Genomic DNA, 22,157 nt, shown 5'->3' on the forward strand with positions numbered 1-22,157 from the left:
TCTATATTTTAATTTTATTATGCTTGATCTCTAATCATAGGAACTAAATAAACAGATTAAACTATATGCTTAGAAATACTTATCTCTTCTTTAGAACTGAAAAAAAAAACACATTTTCCATGATTGGGAATTCAAACTTGGGAGCATGTCATATTGTATTGGCACTACTGCTTCCTTCATTGTGTGTACAAACCCTTGTGCTGGCTCTTTTTGAGGAGAATGCCAAAGCTAGGTCTATAGATAGAAGGTGAAATATAACAGAACTAAAATCATTAGGTTGCTTTTTAGTCCATAATGCATTCTATCAAATAAAATAGAACTGTTTTGTCTTCAATAATTCTCTCCCCAACCAAAGATCTTGATTATATAGGCAACAAGATGATTGTGAAGAATAAATTTAACTCTCCCCTGATTATAACAATGAAAATACTTAACTCTTCCTTGATTGTGAAGGTTAAATTGTAACCCTTGTCCATTTTTAGATTTAATCCCCATAAGTGTAAACATGGTACTTAAAAGTTAAGTATGAAGATCTGCCCACTTAGATCTAATTACCAAAAGTGCAAATATCCCACTTAATAATAAAGTGGGAGGTCTGTGACCCACATATATGACAGTGGGTAATGAATCAGAATCTACTAATTGCCTTCTGGGCAATCTTAGAACAGGACTTCAACTGTGATGGGTAGATGTAGAATTAGGGAAAGACAGAGGAAGTGATGAAGGAGAAAATGTCTTTAAAAGGAGCTGTTACTTCCTATGAGAATTTGATTCTTCATGCTTTCCAGTTGAGGCTGATGAAGAGGGGAAGAAGGATCTCCTGACTGGACCTGATACCCTGTTTTCCTGGTGAGGCTGATAAAGAATCTGCTGACTGTACTGATTGATACATGGTTAGTGAAAGGCTAACTCTTAACTGCTGGATTTTTCTGAAAAAAAAACATCCTCTGAAGAGATCTACTTTTGAGAGACACTTCTCAGTTCCTCAGATTTGCTGAGGCCAGCTAAAATGAATTCTCCCTGCCCAGAGGGGTCCAGAGTAAATTACTTATTGCTCAGTCTACACCTCTTACCTTATCCTCTCTCTGATTTCTTGCTTCACTCTTTCTACATTTTGTAAATAAATTGTAAATAAAATCTCTTTGGAATTAATTAAATTCCTGGTGACCACATTCTTAAATAATCAAGTACAACCCTTTTAAAAAATAAACCCCTTTCCCCCTTACATGATGTAGTGGATAGAGTACTGGACCTAGAATCAGAAAAAATTGAGTTCAAATTTGCCCTCAAACACTTACTAGCTAGGTGACTTTGGGTAAAATTATTTACTGTTTGATTCAGTTAAATGTAAAGTGGGGATAATAATAGCATTTATCCTACAAAGAAGTTTTGAGAGTCAAATGAGGTAATAGTTGTAAAGCACTTAGCACTGTTCCTGGTATACAGTAGGAACTCTGTAAATAATAGCTATTATGATAATGTTTAATAGTAATAGTAGATGATGATGACAATGACCTTGTTAATTCTGGGATCTCCATGATTATTCATTCACAAGTGTAAATCACAATTTTCTTACAGAATTCTTGCACACATTCATATAACACAAATCTCAAAATATGTGATTTTCTCCTTGGTGGACATCACTGTCCTATTTCTCTGTGAGAGGTGGAGCAGAGTTGGGAAAAGGAGAGAGGAAAGCCTTTGCATCTCTTCTGTTCTCTTCATTCTCTTCTCTGTATTCACTTCCGGTGCTTCTGGCTTCCATCTTAGAGAAAGAAAATAGATGATGCCATCTGATTTCAGATTGAAAGGCAGATAGGGGGGAAAGTGTAGGAAGTAGCTGACATAAAAAGGAAATGGCAGTCTCAATCATGTTCCTATCTTTAGCTTGCTACCCTTGAGATTTCCTGTAATTTCCCCTTTGGGTAAAGTCTGGAATTCTGGGATTCTCTCTCTCTCTCTCTCTCTCTCTCTCTCTCTCTCTCTCTCTCTCTCTCTCTCTCTCTCTCTCTCTCTCTCTCTCTCTCTCTCCCTCTCTACCATCCCTCTCTGTTTCTTTCACTGAATTCTCTTGTTCGCAGTTGGAAAGCTCTTTTACTCTGTATAATCTGGTATATATTCTGAAATGTATCCTTTCCTTGATTTTTATATTGTTATCAAATTAGATAAATGGATTTCTTTGTGACTTACTATGTGTGTTTATTATTGAACTGGTATTTTGTGGGAAGGAGTCAAGAATATAAAGCTTGAGTTCTCCCTTTCCTACTAATTAACTATAATTTGGGAATTTGATGAACCTGAAACTGTATTCCCTGGTCTAAAGATATAAATCTAACTTGATACCTCCTCTTTCTGAAGAGACCAGAGTAGACAAGATTTTGGTCTCAACTTTTTTCTTCATTTCCTAACATGTCAATTCCGTCTTCAGACCATGCAATGACACCCTGATGCTGCATGTAGGGGATAGCTTTGCTATATTCATATTTATCTATAAACCATAAGATTACAGCTTTAGGCCTTGAAGGAATTGTGTCTACTCCCTCTCTGAAGAGAAAAAGAAAGCAAGGAAAAAGAGCAGATGAATTTGTTAGAAGGTACTTCTCAAAACAATTCAAAGATTTCTGATTTTCAGATTCCATCTGTGTCACTATCTGTGTGACCTTGGGCAAAGCACAACCTTTCTGTGTCTTGTGTACACATCTGAAAAGGGATAGGAGTCAGATTGCATAGTTTATAAGGTTTCTTCTAGCTAAAATTCATGATTCTATGACTGAAATCTTTTAACAATGATTGTGAATGGCAAATAAAAGACAAAATCTCCTAAGAAATAATGTTTTTATTCAATGAGTTTGAGTTGGAGGCAACTTGGCATTTGGCATTGCCCTTACTCAAAAATAGAAAAACACTGCATTGTATTAAATGATCCTAATTGATTCTCTGAACTTAGGCTGAGAATATCAGGACATTTTAAAGTGACAAAGGGCAGATACGATAGTCTAAAAGAATAATAAGCTATGTTGTTATTTCTCTAAAGAAGATGATCATCCTGAGGATCAGACATGAAGGATCATAAGTTTAGGACTGGTCTGTAACCTTTATCTTTTACCAAGTTGTCTGTCCTTCTGACTAACCTCTGACCAATATTCCTTTTCTTGCTTCTTTTTTTTTGGTCAATGTTTTCTAGTTGTTACTTGAATTTGGCGATTTACCTCATGCCTCCTTGCCTTTGAGTATACTGCTCCCTCATCCTTGGAATATATTCCCTCCTCATCTCTGCCTATCAGAATCCTTGGAAATTTTTTAGGTCTAATTCATCTGCCCTGAAGTTGATGAAGCCTTTTTTTGTTCTCCCACTCTCTCATATTTTTTGTATTCTGGCCTTCCTCAAATAACCTCTTATTTATTTTTATTAACATTGAATCTTTCCCCAAGAGAAGATATTGGTTTAATTTTGTTTTTATGCCTTGTAATCTCCAGACTCATTGAGTCTTATATATCGTAGGCACTTAATATATGTCTGTGTAATTTTTTGTGATTTCCCTCAAATAGAGGCCAGTAATTCCTTATTGATGTTGTTCATTCTCTAGCAAATAATTTTTCATTATGTTGGAATGATGGTTTTGAGTGTTCTTTGACTATACTTTAGAAACTTCTTTTTTTCATGTTTAAAAATATTTTTGATATCTTCTGTTTTTTATATCTTCATAGTTTTATGCAGTACCCTTCCCCCTCTACCCAGAAACTTAATTTTGGAATATTTGTCTTGAATTGTCCCAGAACATCAGTTGCTTAGCAATGTATTCATTCTTGATGGTAGAAAATGTTTACATTTTGTATTTTTATTTATTTTATTAAGTATTTAATAAATGAGTGTCAAATTAAAATGATATCAATAACTTTTGAGATTTTACTGTATGTAAGGTATTGTATCTCCTGACCATTCCAGCTGACTCTGATTTGGTTCCAAAAATAAAAATACTAAAACAAAATTAATTCTTTTGGCTAGAAAATTTAATGTGTAAATATATTATATAAATTGGGTTATTGGAAGATTGTTTGCTGTTTGTGATGGTCAGTGAAAGTATCATTAGGCTCTTATGGACAGATTTTTTTTAAAACCCAAAGTGCTAAGTAAATATGAGAAGGAGCATGGCAGAGTAGTAAGAGAGCTCTACCTAGCATCAAGAGTTTGGGGTTTGAATTCTAAGTCTGATACTTTAAACCTTCATGCCCATGGACAAATTACTTAACCTCTCTCAAGCTACATTTCCTCACCCATAAAAAACAGGATAGTAATATTTGTACTATCTACTTCACAAAAATGTAAAAAAAAAATGCTTTATAAACCTTAAAACATTAGAGAAGCATGGACTATTATCTCATTATCCCTTGAAAGGGCCTTAGAGATGATTTCATCTAACATTTTCCTTTCATACATGAGAAAAGTGAGACCCAAGAAATTAAGTGCCCAAGATAACATGACTTAAGTTATTAATAGAAAACTTGTGATTCAGATTCATTCTATTTACCCTAAAACTAAGAATACTCCCTTTATTACAGTATTGTCTCTATGTTGTTGTTTTTTAACTAGACAGCTTCCATTGAGCATTATTTTCCCCCAAACATAAAAGACTCTCATTGTAATCATTATTTTTAATTTCTTAAAATAATTAATCAAATTAATTTCTTAAATAGTATTTTAATATTTTAGAAGGACGGAGTAACCAGGTCTGTGCAAAAATTTTTTTTCAATCTGTTCCAGCAAAGATTATTTTCAGTGAAAGGACCAATAAACAAAGGGAGATGAGAAATGGGAGGACAAAGAAGTAGATATCATGATATAAGTGCCTTGAGGGTGGTAGCTTCTACCCTAGGTTGCACACTGCCATTAGTCATATAATAATGTAAAGATTCTGGGTGGTCACTTCAATGGCTTTATATGGGAGGAGGGAGGAAGTGGAAAGGCAGCAGTTTAGTCTGATAGTGCTTTCCCAGTGGAGTAAAAGCTTATCCCTACACCAGCATCAAGGTTTTTTATTGCATTATCAATCATGGCAGCAAAGAAAAGTTTGAACAGTACAAGACACACTTTATTCTCTGAAATGAGAAATGGATTCAACAGTGTACTGTCCATGCTGAATCCCACCGTGATTTCATCATATAGCTGATACACGGTGTTAGTGAACAGAGCTGCAAGACTAAAAGAACAAATGCAAACTGGACCCATCTTTCCCCTGCTATTCAAAGGTCATTTTATTGTCCTTTCTTCCTGTAGTTTCTATTAAAAAGCAAAAATATGATAGTATTCAGTCAGGCAGAGGTGCTACAACTAACCTGGCAGAAATATGCTATACTGTCTATGCTGGGAAGTGAGCCCATCCCATTGAGGGAAAATTGAATAGGCCATAGATTCAATTATACCCCCTGTAAACAGATGGTACCAGACATGTTGCTTTGTTCTCAGTAAACCTGAACTATCCTAGAATTCCATTCATTTTCAAAAAGAACATCATTCTTAAAATGACTTTTCAGGGTTCAAAAATAAACTAAAAACAAAACCACGATCCTCATCCCAAAGATAGTATGAGTTGCTAACAATGACTATTATACACTTAAAAGATTATACTATTTGTTATAGATACTATAGAAATCATAGATCATAACCAACAATATATTATAATTCTCCCCCATCGTGATGATTTAACCCAGAATTCTCACTTTTCTCACCTAATAGTCATTCAAAAATAAAAAGAAATGATAATAATTTCATTCTTAAGGCAAAAAAATGAAGGATATAGATGGAATTTCTTTGATATAGTTGAAAGAACTCTGAGTAGAGACTATACTTGCATTTTATTTCATTTCATTTCATTATTATTTTAAAAATTCATATCTTCTGTCTTAGAATCAATACGAAGTAGTAATTCCAATCCAGAAGAGTGTTAAGGACTAGGAAATTGGGGGTTAATTAATTTATTTAGGGTATTAAAAAGGAAAGAGTGAGGAGAGTTCTGTGAGACTCTCAAGACAAGAGTCCTCCAGGACTGCTAGGAAAAATCCCAACTGCCCCTTCTCTCAGCATTCCAATGACCTCTCACTTCTGTTCTTGACCTCCTCCATTTGGGGCTTCATTGTGAAAATTCCATTCCCTCAGGGTTAACACAATTAGGAAGTGTTGAGTTTAGGCTAGAATCCAAGACCTCACATCTCTAAGTCTGGATCTCTATCCACTGAGTCACCTACCTATCCCCATATCTATATGTAAGATCTAGCTTTGCTGTTAACTAGCTATGAAACTCTGGACAAGTCACTTAAAATTTCCTCTTCTTATTTTTTCCTCATTTATAATATGATAGAGACAGAATAGTTATTATACAAGACCCATTCCACATGTATGTGCCCATCCTATTTGATGTGATCCTTTGAAATGTACAAGGCACTCTGGGTCAGCATCTATTCAACTCTATAACTCATGAGCTCTTATGCAATGTAATTTTATCTGAAATAATAAAGCAGGTGAAATAATAATTCAAATTATATTTGATTGAATAGTATGTTAGAGTAATTAAGAAAGAAGAATACTATACTCTGCGTCCTTTCAACTACAGAATACTCTACCACAGAGTGCCACAGCACCAGTGAGAGAAGAAACAATCCTGCATGCATCACTCATGCCACTAGGACTGATGTAACTGAAGCACTTTGCTTCTATTTGCTATTTCTTTTAAAATATAACTATCTGCTGTTTCAACACTGGATTTTTGCTATTGACCTACTTTTTTTTTTCCACTAGAATTGTTTACAGATCTCTTGGGAAATGATCCATAGCTATTTTAACATGCAAACATACTCATCAAAATAGTACAGAACTCTTGTGGCCAAATTTGCCTTTTTGACAATCTTTCTTGTCTTCCCAGGGAATTCAACTAAGACTTTTTGATCTTTGAGTTAGGATGAGTAAATTACTTTCAATTCCCATCATGTTTCTGGTAGCTAGCATCATGGCTATTCAAATTGCCCCAAAGCATCATTTAACAATATTGGATGGTAGGGAAAAAATAAAAAAAAAGTAATGGGTGGTGAGAATGATGCATTTGGTACTTGTTGCTTTGTATTTCTACAATGATATCTATTTTGCTACCCTATTTATATGTAAAATTGTGAGTTTTATGATTACCTGGTTCGTCTAAAATTGTACATTTGCCTAGTAGCAGAACTGAGATTTGAACTTAGCTTTTTTGATTCTCGGTTCATTATTTTTTCTATAAGATACTACTCTTTCTAAACTGGGTGTTTTCTCTGTCTTTTAACATGCTCCTATATCACAAATTTAATGTAGGGCAGACTATAGCATAAGAAATGATATTTTTTCTAGAATAATAAACCGAAGATGAACATTAAACGTATAGGTCAACACATACATCCCCCATATATTCCTTTATATATAAATATTCCTCTAGTGACACTGTGTGAGGAAAGTTTTAGATCATTCCATATAGTTAGAATGCAATATTCATCTTGAGTCTTTCTAGCTATAACCTGGATAAGTTTAATTCAATTTAATAAATATTTATTAAATCTTGAAAATATGCAAGATACAATACTAGGTGCTAGGGATACTAAGTCAAAAATGAAATAGTCCTTGCCACCATTATTAGAAAGGTGCTAAGCCTGAGGTAATATGAAGAAAGAGATGGATAGGGACTGGATTTATGATTTCATTGAAATGAGAATGAATGAAGGATAATAATTTATCAAGTACTTAACTGGGTTTAAAGTACTGTTCTAAGCAACAGGCATACAAATAAAAAAGAAAATTAATCCTTTTTCCCCCAAGGAGCTCATATTTTAATGGAGAATATAACATAGAGAAAAATTTTGCTCCTCCTTAGGTCCCATGGTTTTTAGGGTATACTAGCGAAGTAGATGGCAATACTTCTAATTTAGTGTCACTTAATGCCATTTGCACTAATAAAATAGCATAAGTTTCCAATGTTGAACCAATATTATTATTGCCAAGGTCTTTGATGACAAAGTCTTCCACTACTTGGTGTAGTAACTGTGCAAAAGCAGTTGCCAGGCTACATCTCCACAAGAGTTCCTTTCTCAGATGGAAACATGACCAGTGCTGCCACTCCCAGCTTTGTGGACAGCCCATAGATGACATTTGCTCATCAATTGCTGTTAGTGGTGGTGAGGAAGATGGGCTTCTTCTTCACAGTAATTGCTCATTTTAGTATTGGCTTTAAGTACCTGGGTAGCCTGAGGAAAGAGCACTGCTATTCCCAAGTACCTTGGGTTTTTGATCCTGGCTGTCTCCATTTGAGTCTGAGGGAAAGCAATGGTCAATGTGGTAGTGATGGATTGACCTATCCAGCAATGCTATCTTTTACCTCTTCCTCAGAGAGTCCTGTTGCTTTTGCTAGGTGAGTTTACTTCCCTGATAAGGACTTTTGGATGAGGAATCTTGATTTACTATTATAAGTTGGTAATTCTTTGCAATTACAATCTTAGGGTTCTGAAAGATTGTGACTTCTCTAATATCACACATACAAGTATGTGCCCAAGGCTGGACCTGAACTCAGGGGCTTCCTGATTCTGAGACCAATTTCCTGCCTCTTATACAAGGTTAAATTAGAAAAGGGAGAAAGAAAGGGGGTAGAAAGGAGAGAGAGGAATGGGAGGACAGGAGAGGAGAGGAGAGGACAGGAGAGGAGAGGACAGGAGAGGAGAGAAGAAAGAGAGAGAGAGAGAGAGAGAGAGAGAGAGAGAGAGAGAGAGAGAGAGAGAGAGAGAGAGAGAGAACTAACAATTTGGGTTATGGGGGAATGAGAGAAGGTTTCAAAGAGAAAAGAAGACCCTGAACTGAGCCTTGAAAATTGATAAGGAAAATAAATAATAAAGTGAATCCTTAGGGACAGACCAAAAATCTCTGCATGTCTGGATTTATTCAACTAAATGAATTCATCTGAATATCCTCATACTTTAGAAAATTGTGATGATAGGCAAAATAATTCTGGCACAGAATGCAAGCATTAAGCAAAGTACTGTACATTTAGTATGTTTTTTTTTTTCTCTCCATAAAGATGCAATTGCAGCAAAAGTACTGTAATCAATATATGCTCACCATTACTTTCCCCACTATAAATAATTGATTGCTAAATCAGAGGGTCACATCACTGTCACCTTTATTGCTATATGGGGCTTTGTTTCCAACTTACCATGTAAATTATTGCTCCGTGGCTTTTCACTAAATCTCATTCTGTGGTTCAGCAATATGGGAAATTCTATGGCTGGAATTTGCTGCAAACTTGGATGAGGCCATCCCTTAACCGCAGGGGCTTTGAGTTGGCTGTCTGACTACTTTAATTGTCACTGTAATTGATTTTACCTTTGACTTGGCATGGTGTTTCTTTGTAATTTGTTGATGATTAATGACTGTCCTCTGGTTATCTCTGTTCAGCTAGGCCTTAGGCAGAGATCAAGCAATTGGTTTGTCTTGACTCTACCTTTTCTTAAAAAGGCTTCAAAACCTGTTTGGATCAAATTTATCAAAGGAGGAAAAAAAAAGACTTTATGGCTACTTCAGTTTAAATGTCTCTGATGAAAAGATTGAAGGTCAAAATTAAGTCAAAAGAAGCAAATGTTGACTGATTTTTCCTCTTATATCAAGTCCTTGCCAGCAGTGGAAAATCAATTATATATCCAATGCTTTCAACTATTACAAGACTCTTATCAAGACACTGGTTCTAGAAGCATGGGGATTATCAAGGATTGGAATGTGTGTGTGTGTGTGTTTGTGTGTGTATGTGTGTATATATATACATATATATGTATATATACTTGTATTATATTTAGATATTTAATGCAATCAATTAAACAAATATTTCTTAAATTCCCAGTGCAAAATATCAAATTATATACAAGCTACTTTGCTGGGTACCAGGGACATGTGTGACTTATGTCAGTCCCTGCCCATAAGGAACTTATTTTTAAAAATATTTGCATACAGATTTTATATATTCTATTCCTCCATCTCCTCCAACATTTTTCATTTTCTTTTATTTTTGTCAACATTAGCTAGTTTGATCAATATGAGGTGGTACCTAATTAGCAAATTTTTATTAAGTATGAGATATTATGACTGACATGCAGGATACAAAGATAAATCAAGAGACAATGCTTTTCCTCATAGTGCTTATTCACATTCCACTTGGGGGTAAACAGCATATTTGTAGGCAAGAAAATTCAAAATATATTTGAGGTAAAAAGTGATTTGGAGGGGAGTACAATTTTTTTAAAGAAGGTAGCACTTTAATTGATCCTTAAATGGAGCTAGGATTTTCAGGAGTTAGAGGTAAGGAAAGAAGACATTTATAGATATGGGGAGTGTTGTATTTTTTCAAATAAATAATGAGAAAAATTTGGTTAGAACATAGAGTATAGAAGAGACAATATTATGTATTTAGTGTAGCAATACAAGCAGGTTGTGATGAATTTTACATTCCAAACTAAGAAATTTCTTTCATCATAGAGTTGAGGGAAAAAATTACTCATCAGGAGACTGACAGTGTCAGATTTGTATTTTAAGAATATCAAATTGGTTACTCTGTGGAATGCAAGCTGGAAAGAGGAAAAGCCAGCTAGTGTGAAAATTATTAGAAGGTGATCTTAATAATCCAAGTTAGAAAGAATGAAATTTTGAATTGGAGGAATAGGAGGAAAGGGATGGGTTTGAAAAATAACAGAGATAGAATTGATAAGAATTGGTAACTGATTGAACAGGGAGGAATGAATGATAATGAAGAGAAAAATATGACTCAACTTGTCAGCTTCAGTGCCTAGAAAAATGGTAGTACCATTGACAGACAGGGAAGTTAGAAGAAAAATAAAACAAATCATGAGTTTAGGGGAAATGCTGTTTCATATAGATTGAGTCTGAGTTGCCCATTAGACATCTAAATTGAATTCTTTGATACAGAGCTGAAGATATGAGATTGGAGCTCAGGAGGGAGATGAGAGCTTGAATCATAGAAAAGGAAGTGGTCTATATAGAGATGATAATTTAATCCTTGGGAGATAATGAGATCACTGAGAATAGAAAGAACAATGAGACTCTAGGAGAGTGCCCTGGGAAGCATTCATATGTAGGTATTGAGATATAGATGAACATTTCTCAAAGGAAACTGAGAAGATTCCATTAGACAGGTAGAAAGAGAACCAGTACAAAGCAGTTGTGAAAACTCAGGGAAGAGAGAGCATCCTAAAGAATTGTATGGCCAATGATGTGAAATGCTTCAAAGAAATCAAGAAGGATGAATGCTGATAAAGAGATCACTGGTGACTTTAGAAAGCAGTTTCAGTTGAGTGGTGGAAATGGAATACACATTGTGAATGAATGAAGAGTTTAAGATGAAAAAATATAGGCAACAAATATAGAGTTTTTTTTCTAGGAATTTGGATTTTAAGAGGATAATAGTTTGAAGGGGATTAGAATGTGATCAAGTATTTTAAGAAACTGTTGTACTTTAGGACATTGGAATTATTTTTAAAAGTCTTAAAACAAAGATATCATAAAAATAAAACAAATATTTAATTTTCTACTGCTAAGAAACAAAGAAACATAAAGGATCACAGAGAATAACATGAGGGGTAAAATGGAAGAAATCAATAGGAGACTGATAGAAAGACATCCCCACAGTTTCCAAGAAATCCTAAAATAATTTGTTATTCTACTGGGATTATGTTTATTGTTTTGGTGAAGGAAAAGGAGTTTTGAGAACATCAGATTCAAATAACTGGATGGGAAAGATGAAAACATGGAAATTTCAGTTTACATATTCACTTTTATCTCTTTCTTTCTCCTGTAAAATAAGAAAACATAGGAAACATGTTAGAGAAACATTTAGCTCTCTTGGAGCTTGACAATATCACTGAATCGGCCCCTCAGTTATGAGAAGTGATTGGGGAAGGAAGAAGTACAAAAGAGGCAAAAAACCCAGATAAATAAAATTTTCCACTCTAATTAAATCCTTTGGGTTGAAGTATTTTAATATTTAACACAATCATTAAGACTTATTGAAATATGAACTATATTGAAGCACAGAACACTGTAACAGCTCATTCAATTATTCTAATGGAATTAGAGCAAGAGTAGCAATTCTTTTTGCAAAGGCTTTGCATTTCTTTTTATAAGTTGGATGTGATGGCAACATTGCAAACATTTTTGAAATATCACCATAATTACACAACAAATTGTAGGTTTAGGCATTTTTGTTGCAGAGATCTTTTTATAAACTTGTCCAAGCCATCAGGCTCTCCTTGAGTTTTTCATGTAAGAAAAAAAGTCTTCAAAATCAATTACTAAGCTTTCATAATCAAGTTCCTGGGTCTGGGAAGCACAGCTAGATGGCGTAATTGATAGAGCTCTAGATCTTGTGTCAGGAAGAGTTGAATTCAAATATGACCTCAGTTACTTAATAGCTGTCTGATCTTTGGCAAGTCATTTAACTTCTACTTGCCTCAATTTTTTCATATATAAAATAGGAATAATAATAGCATCTACCTCTCAGGATTGTTGTGGGAAAAAATGAGAAAATATTTGTAAAGCTCTTTCTTAAACTATAGAACCATATAAATATTAATTGTTATTATTATTTTCAGGTCTTTATTATATAAAGGTCACAACTTACTAATGGGTCACATTCTAAGAGTTAGTTTCAGAAAACAATTCTTTATACAACATTTCATTCAACAAACATTTTGTAATCACTGGTTATATGTAGAACAGTGTGGGAATTACTGAAGGAGATACAGAGAAAAATAAGTAGAAGACCCATGAGGTCCCTTCCATCATAAATCTTAGTCTTATAGGGACATTCAAAGCATAAACTTTCAAAGAATAGAAAATCTTATTAACTTGGTTATCTCTTGCCAGTGATGAAGATCTTGTCTGGCTAAGTTGTAGAACCGTTGTCTATGTCCTTCTAAAAGTTCACCTCAGGAAATCAACCAGGATGCTAGAGATTGTTCTCAATTTCTATTAATATGACAAAAAAAAATGTCAGAGGACCATTCAACTTAACATTAAGACACTGAAATATTGGTTGCTCCAAAGCTTTTCATTAGTGTTCATCGGTTATCCTGAAGGTCTCAAAAATAATCATCACATTTTCTTTTCTTGCTTGTACGACATGAACAAAAAGCTACATTTTATACTGGAATATAGTAAGTGTATAAGAGAAGTACAAAGTACTATGTGAGGCTTATGGGGGAAAGATTATTTCCAGCTGAGACATTCAAGAAAGGCTTTATGAAGAATGTGTCAACTGAGCTTTCACCAAGCTTAACTCAACTCATTAAAATAAAGACTACTATCTCAAACCTTATCTTTTGACAATATGTGACTTCTAATATTTTTAACTTCACTGCTAGCAACACTAGATAAATTCATTCATTTTTTAGTATTTATTCATACATATTGCATATGCTTGACTATTACCTAGCATCATCATATATCATAAAAATTGAAAAAAATGAAATCAGCGATTTAGCTAAGACATTCAATTTTTTTTCCCTAAATGAACAGGTCATTTTGAGGAAGTAAAATCAATTTTTTACATTTTTATTATCATCTGTTGGAAGTCAGAAAATCAGATTCTGAAAATAAATCTAAGACCTCTGAGAGAAATCACTTTTCAAATGGTTATAGACCACAATCATCAATTTTAATAGCCTTCAATAAATTTAAAACTGTGCATATGGAAAATCATAGCAAGATGATGCATAAGTTATGTTCTTAATAGTAAATTCATGATAGACCACTTTATTTACTACTTCTACTATCACCTTTGGGAGCAATCCCAAAATCTAGAATCTTGTAGGAAAAAGTGAATTCTCCCATTGGACTTAGTGAATAAATAACTCATTCAGCTGAGCCCAGTATGAATTTCTAGTGCAGACTTCCAAATGGGGGGACATGAGCTTTTAAAAACTCATGCCATTTGGGGCTTAAGCAGGATCAGATTCTCTTTAAAGCTGTGAGCTTTCTTTGTAGTTCATGCCACAGAGAGATAAGCTTATAAAATGGTCATGCAGTTACTCAGTGTGATAAAACCAGAGGGAGTACCTATCACCTGGAAATGTCTTTCAGCCAAGAAACACACTTGTTAAACTTAGTTGCTTACATTTAGGAATGACCTTAGTAAAGAAATACTAAACATCAGAAGCTTAAACAAATCAGGAAGGTTGTCTGAGTTCTTATTTATAGCAATTTCATTCCCACATTAAGAGCACTGCCATTTTACTCTTTGTGTGACTTTGAACAAATCACTTCCCCCACTTGGGCCTCAATTTTCTCATTGTGAAATAAAATGACTGTGTTGGTTGATATCTTAGGTTCTGTTCAGCTCTAAATCTGTACCAGGTATTTTGACCAACCCGATCTTCCACAATAAGTTCAAATGTAGTTTTTTGTGATGGTAATGATACATTGAAATTTTGAAAAGCAAATTAATATGTTTTTAAAATTATATAAGATGAACAAATAGCAACATTTCACATTTTAGTAAATCGATTTCTTAGTTTAAGAAATATCTAAAAATCCAAAATTAGGGAGAATTCTAGAAACCATTGTCAGTATTACTATCTCACATTCATTTGTTAAGTATATAGTAGTAATGTACTTGATCTGCTAGATTTGAGCCTTATGCTGAATCTGAGCATTTGTCCTAGTCAGCCAGCTCCTTGCTTAAGGATGTATCTGACCATAGGTACATGATTTATATGTAAATAGTGATATCATCAGCAAATTAGAGAAGCATAGAAAAAATTACCTGATATAGGTAGGTAAAGGAATAATTTATTACCAAACAAGAGATAGAGAGGATGATGGAATATAAAATGGACAATTTTTATTACATTAAACTATAAAGAGTTTGCACAAACAAAGCCAATGCAGCCAAAATGAGAAGAAAAACAGGAAACTGGGAAAATGTTTACAGCAAGTATCTGATGAAGGTTTCATTTCTGATGAAGGCAACTGAGTCAAATCTATAAGAATATATTATTCCCCAATTTATAAATGGTTAAATGATATGAACATAACACATAAAAATTCTCTAAATCCCTATCAATTAGAGAAATGAAAATTTCAAACAACTCTGAGCTATCACCTTACCATTATAACATTGACTAATGTGACATAAAAAGAAAATGATTAATGTTAAAGGGGATTTGGAAAAATAGGGACACTGGTGGTTGTTGGTACCAGCTTGTGACTACTATACATGCCATAGCTTCTTGTGAGAGGTGAGTATCAGGTGGGTATCAAAGGAGGAAAGCAACTTTGAAAAGGGCTTGATAAACCCTCTCGTTAGAGATACTAGTCTTCCCTGAACAACCTATATAGTCCAGGAAAATTACAAATGCTGGAAGTGATATAGACAAAGAACTAGTGCACTATTGGTGTAGTTGTAAGTGACCCAACAATTCTGGAGAGCAATTTGTAAGTATGCCCAAAGATCTGCAAAATTGTGCATACCCTTACACTCAACATTATTTCTCCTAGGACTATAGCCCAAAAAAATCAAAGGAAATGGAAAAGGAATCTATATATACAAAAATATTTATAGTAGATCTTTTTATTTTGTTGGCAAAGATTTGGGAATTGATGGAATGCCCATCAATTGGGAAATACCGAACAAGTTGTGATATATGAGTGTGATAAAATTCTATTCTGCTATAAGAAATGACATCAGAATGTGTTCAGGAAAAAATGGAAAATTTCTATGAACTGGTGCAAAGTGAAGTGAACAGAACTAGAAGAATATTGTACACAGAAACAACAGTATTGTATAATGATAAACTGTGAATGATTTAGCTATTCTGATCAATACAGTGACCCAAAATAAAACAAAGGATTCATAATGAAAAATGCTATCTCCAGAGAAAGAACTGATGGAGTCTAAAAGGCAGATAAAAGTAGATTTTTTCATTTTATTTTCTTTGTTTTTTTTCAACATAGCTAATATGGAAATATGTTTGATATAATTTCACAGTATTCTTGCTTTCACAATGGACAGGGAAGAGGTGGGAAGTGTAATAAGGGATTTCGCGCAAGGCATAACAGGGCAAGCTGACAGCATGAGACCCTGTAAACCAACATCCCACTCAGAACTCCCAGACCTGGGGCTAGACACAGAGGTAGTTGCTGGAGAGAGATTTGATGGACTCTGGAGGAGAGAGAGCTGTTTTCTCTAGCTACCAGGAAACTGGACCATCTTGAATAATGGTTGAATGAAAGATTACCCCACACTGGTGGACAGTGTGTGTGTGTGTGTTAATCCTCATCCCCTCCTGAATCCTGTGAGGACTCTGCATCCTGAGACTGCTTGACCCAGAAGGAGGACTCTGGTGTCATGAGAATCTTGGGCCCTGTTGACTTACAAATTCCTCTTTATCTTTAATTATTCCTTTAATTAGTTATGTTAAAATAATCTAGAAAGTTTAAGGTTTTAATATCTGGGTGGGATTAGAAGTAAGTTACTCCCTGATTCCCTTCCCTTTCTTTTTCCCTTTTAATTAAATTAACTTTTATTTTATATTTATATATAGTTTGAACCCTTCCTTTAACCCTCCCCATAACAGAAGGAGAGGATTTGCAACTTGAATTTTTAAAAAATAATTGTTAAAAATAATACTTGAAATGATATCTTCAATCATTCCCCTTTCCCAAAGTCCCTTATAATTGTGGAGGTGATGGATTTCTGTGCCTAAGATAATTAGCCACTGAGCTTTCAAAAAAAGAAGAGTTTTCCTTCATGGGCTTTCAAAAAAGGGAGAAAATTATATTTTCTTTTGTCCTCTTAATTTATTCCTTGAAGCTCTGAAGGCATTTCTAACCTTTCCCCTTCTGGTACTTACTTTTCCAGGTATAAACACATGCTAATAAATACATGTGCTTGCCTAGGAGTACTTAAAGTTGGATCTCAAGACTTTGCCTTCAGATTTTGCCTCTACTGCCTTTCCTCAGTATCCTCTCCTTTGTGGTTCATATTAAATTAAATTATCAACCAGCCCATCTCTTGGTGGTCATTATCTATCAGTCCCTGGTATATTGTTATTTTCTTTTTACTGCAGTGCCTGGTTATATAGCCTTCCATTTTATTTCAAATTCTGCTCTCAGAGTAGGAATTTCAATACACATGTTAATGCTCTCTCAAATATCCTCACTTTTTTGTTACTCAATATACTCACTTTCCATGACTCCCACAGAAAAATTATGCCTTTGATGTTGCTATCATCTCTAAGTATGTCATATTCACATTCATGAGCTCTATAGTTCCTTTATTTCACTAAAATTCTTATCATTTCATCTTTCCCTATGCCTTAGAGACCTAACCCAATTCTTCGCTATCTTTTTCAATCCCTTTTTCCTTCAGTTCTTTCTCAGGCCATCACCCCTGTGTTTTAAATACACACACATACACACACAAACATATATAATTTAAATATATTAATATAAAATTAATAATTTAATATAATAATTTTCCATCTCTTCCATATCTTGATCTCTCTACTATAAACTATCTTCTGATCTTGAATTCTTGACTTGAATAATATAGTAAACAATGCCTTCTCAAATCCTAACCCTGTATTATTCCCATCATCTACTTTATGCCTATGTTCATAGTACTGAAAACAGTTCAAAGAATTGATAAAAATCATTTTGACTGGATTCAATATAAATTTATGTACTCTTACGTGCCATTGGTCCTTTTAAAAATCTTTATTGTTCTGTATTTTTCCTGTAATATTTGATATGTATCACTTATCCTAAATATCTTGAATTCTTTAGGTTTTCATGAGACAGGTTTTTTTTTCCCCCATTTCTCCTCCTACCTGGATTTGATCTAAGTCTTAAAGAAATCTAGAGAAGCCAGGAGGTAGAAATGAGGATGAAGAACATTTGAGGCATGAGGAACATTCAGTGCAGAAGGACAGAGTTAGGATATAGAGCATCCTCAGCAAGAAAAGGAAAAGACTAATACTACTAAGTCATACAGGATATGAAAGGGAGTAAATATGAGAAGACTGGAATGGTGGGATGAAATCAGTTTTACAAGGAATTTAAAAGCCAAAGTAATGATTCTGTATTTGATCCCAGAGGAAATAAGAAACTATTGGACTTCATTGAATAGTTGGGTCAGATATGTTTTAGGAAATAATCAGACTTCTTTTAGAAAAATCATACTGGAGGATTGTTTGATATGTTAAAGACCTGAAGCTGAGACCTACAGAAGACTATTAGAGTAATGCTGGTAACAATTGATGAGGGCCTAATGTGGGCTGCATCAGTAGACAAGGGAATATGTAGAATAGATATGAAAATAGAATCAACTAAGGTTTTCAAGCAGGAATTCCTTCCCAGCATTTTCAGGAAATTAATTTTTTCCTTAATAATGAGTCTTGAGAAAAATCAGTTAAGAAATCAGGAAAAATTATTGTAATTCTCTCTTGAGAATTAAGAGTTATAATCTACATGTTCTTTACTGGTTTGAAGGAAGTCACTGACATCAAGTCAAGAGTAAGAGCAGGAAATCACATGAGATGAAAGGTTAAGGTCACCATTTCTGGTAATGAGAACTTGAAGGAATGATAATGATCTAATCAGTCAGTTTTGTTTATAACTATTGCTATGTTATAAGAGTATGTTCATGACCCTAGTCTGATGCTAATGGTGAATGATTCTTGCAAATAAATTTTAGTAAGTTGCTATGCATAATATACTCTATTAACATCCTGTGAATGGTATCCTAAGAAATAACAAATTTGGAAAATACATTAAATCTTTAAAATGGTAATTCTGACAAATGATTCTGGATAGTACTATTAATCTTTCTAGAAGATCTGAATGTTACTTTACTTGATTACTTCTCAGTATGTTAAGTGGTATTTTCCAGTGTTTGAATATTCATCACAGGCTACAATTCTTTGTAAATAATACTAAACTTAGTATTTCATATGTATTAAGTAAGCATTTAGATTTCTATAATAAAGAATAAAGTAAATTAATTTTGGAAGTATTTAAAGATGAAGGAAAAATGTCAGCTCATCCCTAGATATGATTTGTCATTATCAAAATATATTAGTTCAAAATAATAATAAACCAAGTATTTATAGCATTTTTCATAGAAAATCTCTGAAAATTTTAGTATAACATTATTAAAATGATTAACAATTATTCTTTTTACTCATTATTATTTAAAACATTTAAACAAAATATCATGAAAGATATAGATTATTATTTAAAGAACCCTGGGAAGTCATGAAAATTCTAATTTTTAATTCCCAAATTCCAAAAATTAATAAATATCAGGAATCTGGGACTATTATAAAGGACAAAATTTAGTAATGGATTGGATATATAAGTTGTGTGGGAGTGAGGAACTGAGGATGATACTGAACTTGTGAGCTTGGGTAAGTTGGAGGATGATACTGCCCTTTAATCTGAAAGTTAGTAGAATAAAGGGTTTATAGGAGGAAGATAATGAGCTTCATTTTTGGATATGTTGAGTTTGAGATTCTTTCATAGCATTCTGTTTGAGATGGCCAAAAGGCAATTGGTGATGCAGAACCATAACTGTGAAGGGAGACTGAGACTGGTTACATACATCTGAGAATTATCTTCAGAGATACTAATTGAACCCTTAAGTACAGGTGAAATCAATCTGAGATAATACACAGGAAGAACAAAAGAGGAAAAAGATATTATACAGGGAGAAAGAAAGTGATCAACAATGTTAAAGAAATATATATTAAAATATTCTTTCTCTCTTTTTTCTCTCTCTCCCTTTCTTTTTTCCTTCCCTCTCTCACATTTACTCCCTTCCTTTCTTTTCCTCCTCTTCTTTCTTTCTTAATCTCTCCTTTCTCTCCCTACTTACCCTATTTATGTCTCTATGTTTCAATCACAAATTTCCAAAGTGTAATACTCAGAGGAATTAATTTACGTGACATGCAAATTCAGATACATGCAAAGATTTTCAGGTCTGCCTCTGATGTTTCCCTTTATTTTTTGTTTTCCATATTCTATTTTAAGGCTCAGCTCAGGGGCTTTATCCTTCATAAAGCCTTCTTTTCTCTAATTTTCCAGTCCCTAAATTATTAGTTCTCATTCTCTCCCTCTCCCTCCCCCCCCCATTCTGTCTGTCTGTCTGTCTGTCTGTCTCTCTGTCTCTCTCTCTCTTCCCCCCCCCTCCCTCAGCCCCCTCTCTCAAAGGTACCATAACCTCCTCCTCCACTCTTTTTGACAAAGATCACTTTGCTTCTCTGTCGGCTTGGTGGCACCTTACCTTGGGGGAACTTATTTTATAGGTATCAGACAGTATAGTTATCTGGTTAACTTAAGCTACTGCAGCTCAGAAATTCTGAGTCCAAGTGATCTATAATCTCAGACCATACAGTACAGGAATCAGAGACCTTTACCATCACACAGGACTACAAAATTCCCTTTTAACATGTAGTTGAATTCATGTGAGATAGACTATGACATCAAGCTCATAGCCCTTTCTTCTACATCACATTAAATCTCACTCTCTTATGCTTCACTCACATTGACATCTGGATTGGAACTTACTTCTTCCTTATTCTTGACCCTGAACTTTATCTGCTATCACCCCTAGCTTTCTCATTGTTTCTTTAGCAGTCCCCTAGAATCATAATTGCACTGATCTGAGTTCTCAAGTCTTTCAAAAATAATACTTTTTATGATGTTAATGTTAAAGTATCAATTGTTTTCCTGGTTCTGCTTAATTCACTGCATCAATTTATATGTCTTTCCAGGTTTTTCTGAAACCTTTCCCCATCTTAATTTCTTATTTGATAGTGTGATTCCATTACATGAATATACCATAATTTGTTCAGCTCTGCTTCATTTGATGGGCATCATTTTAATGTTCAGTTCTTTGTGACACAACAGTATACATTTAAGACCTTCTATAAATTTTTTGTATTATAAAAATAAATGACTATGGCGATCTACATAAAATAGATGTAATCAAAACTGTTCAGTGTAAGTTCAAAACTGTTTGGATACTTTTGATAGAGGTAATCAAAAGTATCCTCAGTGATGAAGTAAAGTTCAAATGTGAACTTCCCTTCAGGGCCAGGCACAAAGAGGCTAAAGAGACTCTTATTATAAAAAATAAAATATGTATTGAAATATATAAGGATAAAGAAGGATTTCTAATTCTAAGGGATTCTAAATCCACCCAAATAAACTCCCTGGTTCCACAAGGAACTGCTTCTCCTGTGTTTCATAAGCTACACTAAATCCTCCCTGATCTGACTAACCCAAATTTATACTATCTAAACAAAACCTACCATTATTATCCTTATAATTATTAACTTTGCCTTCAAATTATAAAATAGCGAAGGCTAGCTGGTTGAGTCTCAATGAGAATCAAGTTGGGACTCTGAGACTTAGCAGACTCAGAGTCCAACCCAAAGACCAGGTTTTTCTTTGGTCTTCTCAGAGTTAAATCAATCTGTAAAAACCACAATAGATAGTCAATAGTGTTTCCCAAGTTGAGAAAGGAAAATACTGAGCTCCTTCAGATCTACCTACTCCAGCCCTGAGAGAGACTCTGAATGTGTCTCTGCCAATTGTCAGAGACCAACTCCCAACTGCCAGACAGAGTAATTGACACAGAAAAATGGTTATAACTGTCATATCTGAAATTAACATCCTCTCTCAGCTCGACTTCAAACTCCAGTTCTTTCTCAAGCCAGAACTCTACTTTTTATACCTAAACTAATAAAACAATAATTATCTTCTAATTCTAATTCTAATTCTAATATCATCCTTACAGTATGTATAGGACTTTTTCAGCTTTTCCTGATCTTTTTGGAGTGCAGATCTAGTTAAAGGATATGCAGAGTTATTAAGTTTTTGAGCATTGCTCCCAATCATTCTCCAGAATGGCTGAACTAGTTCCCAATTTAGACCCTTCCATAGTTTAGGGTTTTTTTTTTTTGTTGTTGTTGTTTTGGTTAATTTGTCAATATGATGGGTTTGAGTTAGAAGTTAAGAGTTGCTTTTATTGGAATTTTTAAAATTATCAATGATTTGGAGAATTTTGTATTAATATAATTTT

General features: G+C 34.0%; 1 long non-coding RNA gene across 1 annotated transcript; it reads right to left on the minus strand.

Annotated features, from left to right (window-relative positions):
• Positions 1-1,461: 1,461 nt before the first annotated feature.
• LOC103098526 (uncharacterized) lies at positions 1,462-9,346 on the minus strand. The gene is made up of 2 exons (XR_001628314.2): positions 9,222-9,346; positions 1,462-1,765 (listed from the first exon to the last, which is right to left on the minus strand). It is a non-coding gene; the product is annotated as an uncharacterized LOC103098526 (long non-coding RNA).
• Positions 9,347-22,157: the final 12,811 nt, after the last annotated feature.

Source organism: Monodelphis domestica, chromosome 2 (assembly GCF_027887165.1).
Source record: "Monodelphis domestica isolate mMonDom1 chromosome 2, mMonDom1.pri, whole genome shotgun sequence".
NCBI lineage: Eukaryota > Metazoa > Chordata > Mammalia > Didelphimorphia > Didelphidae > Monodelphis > Monodelphis domestica.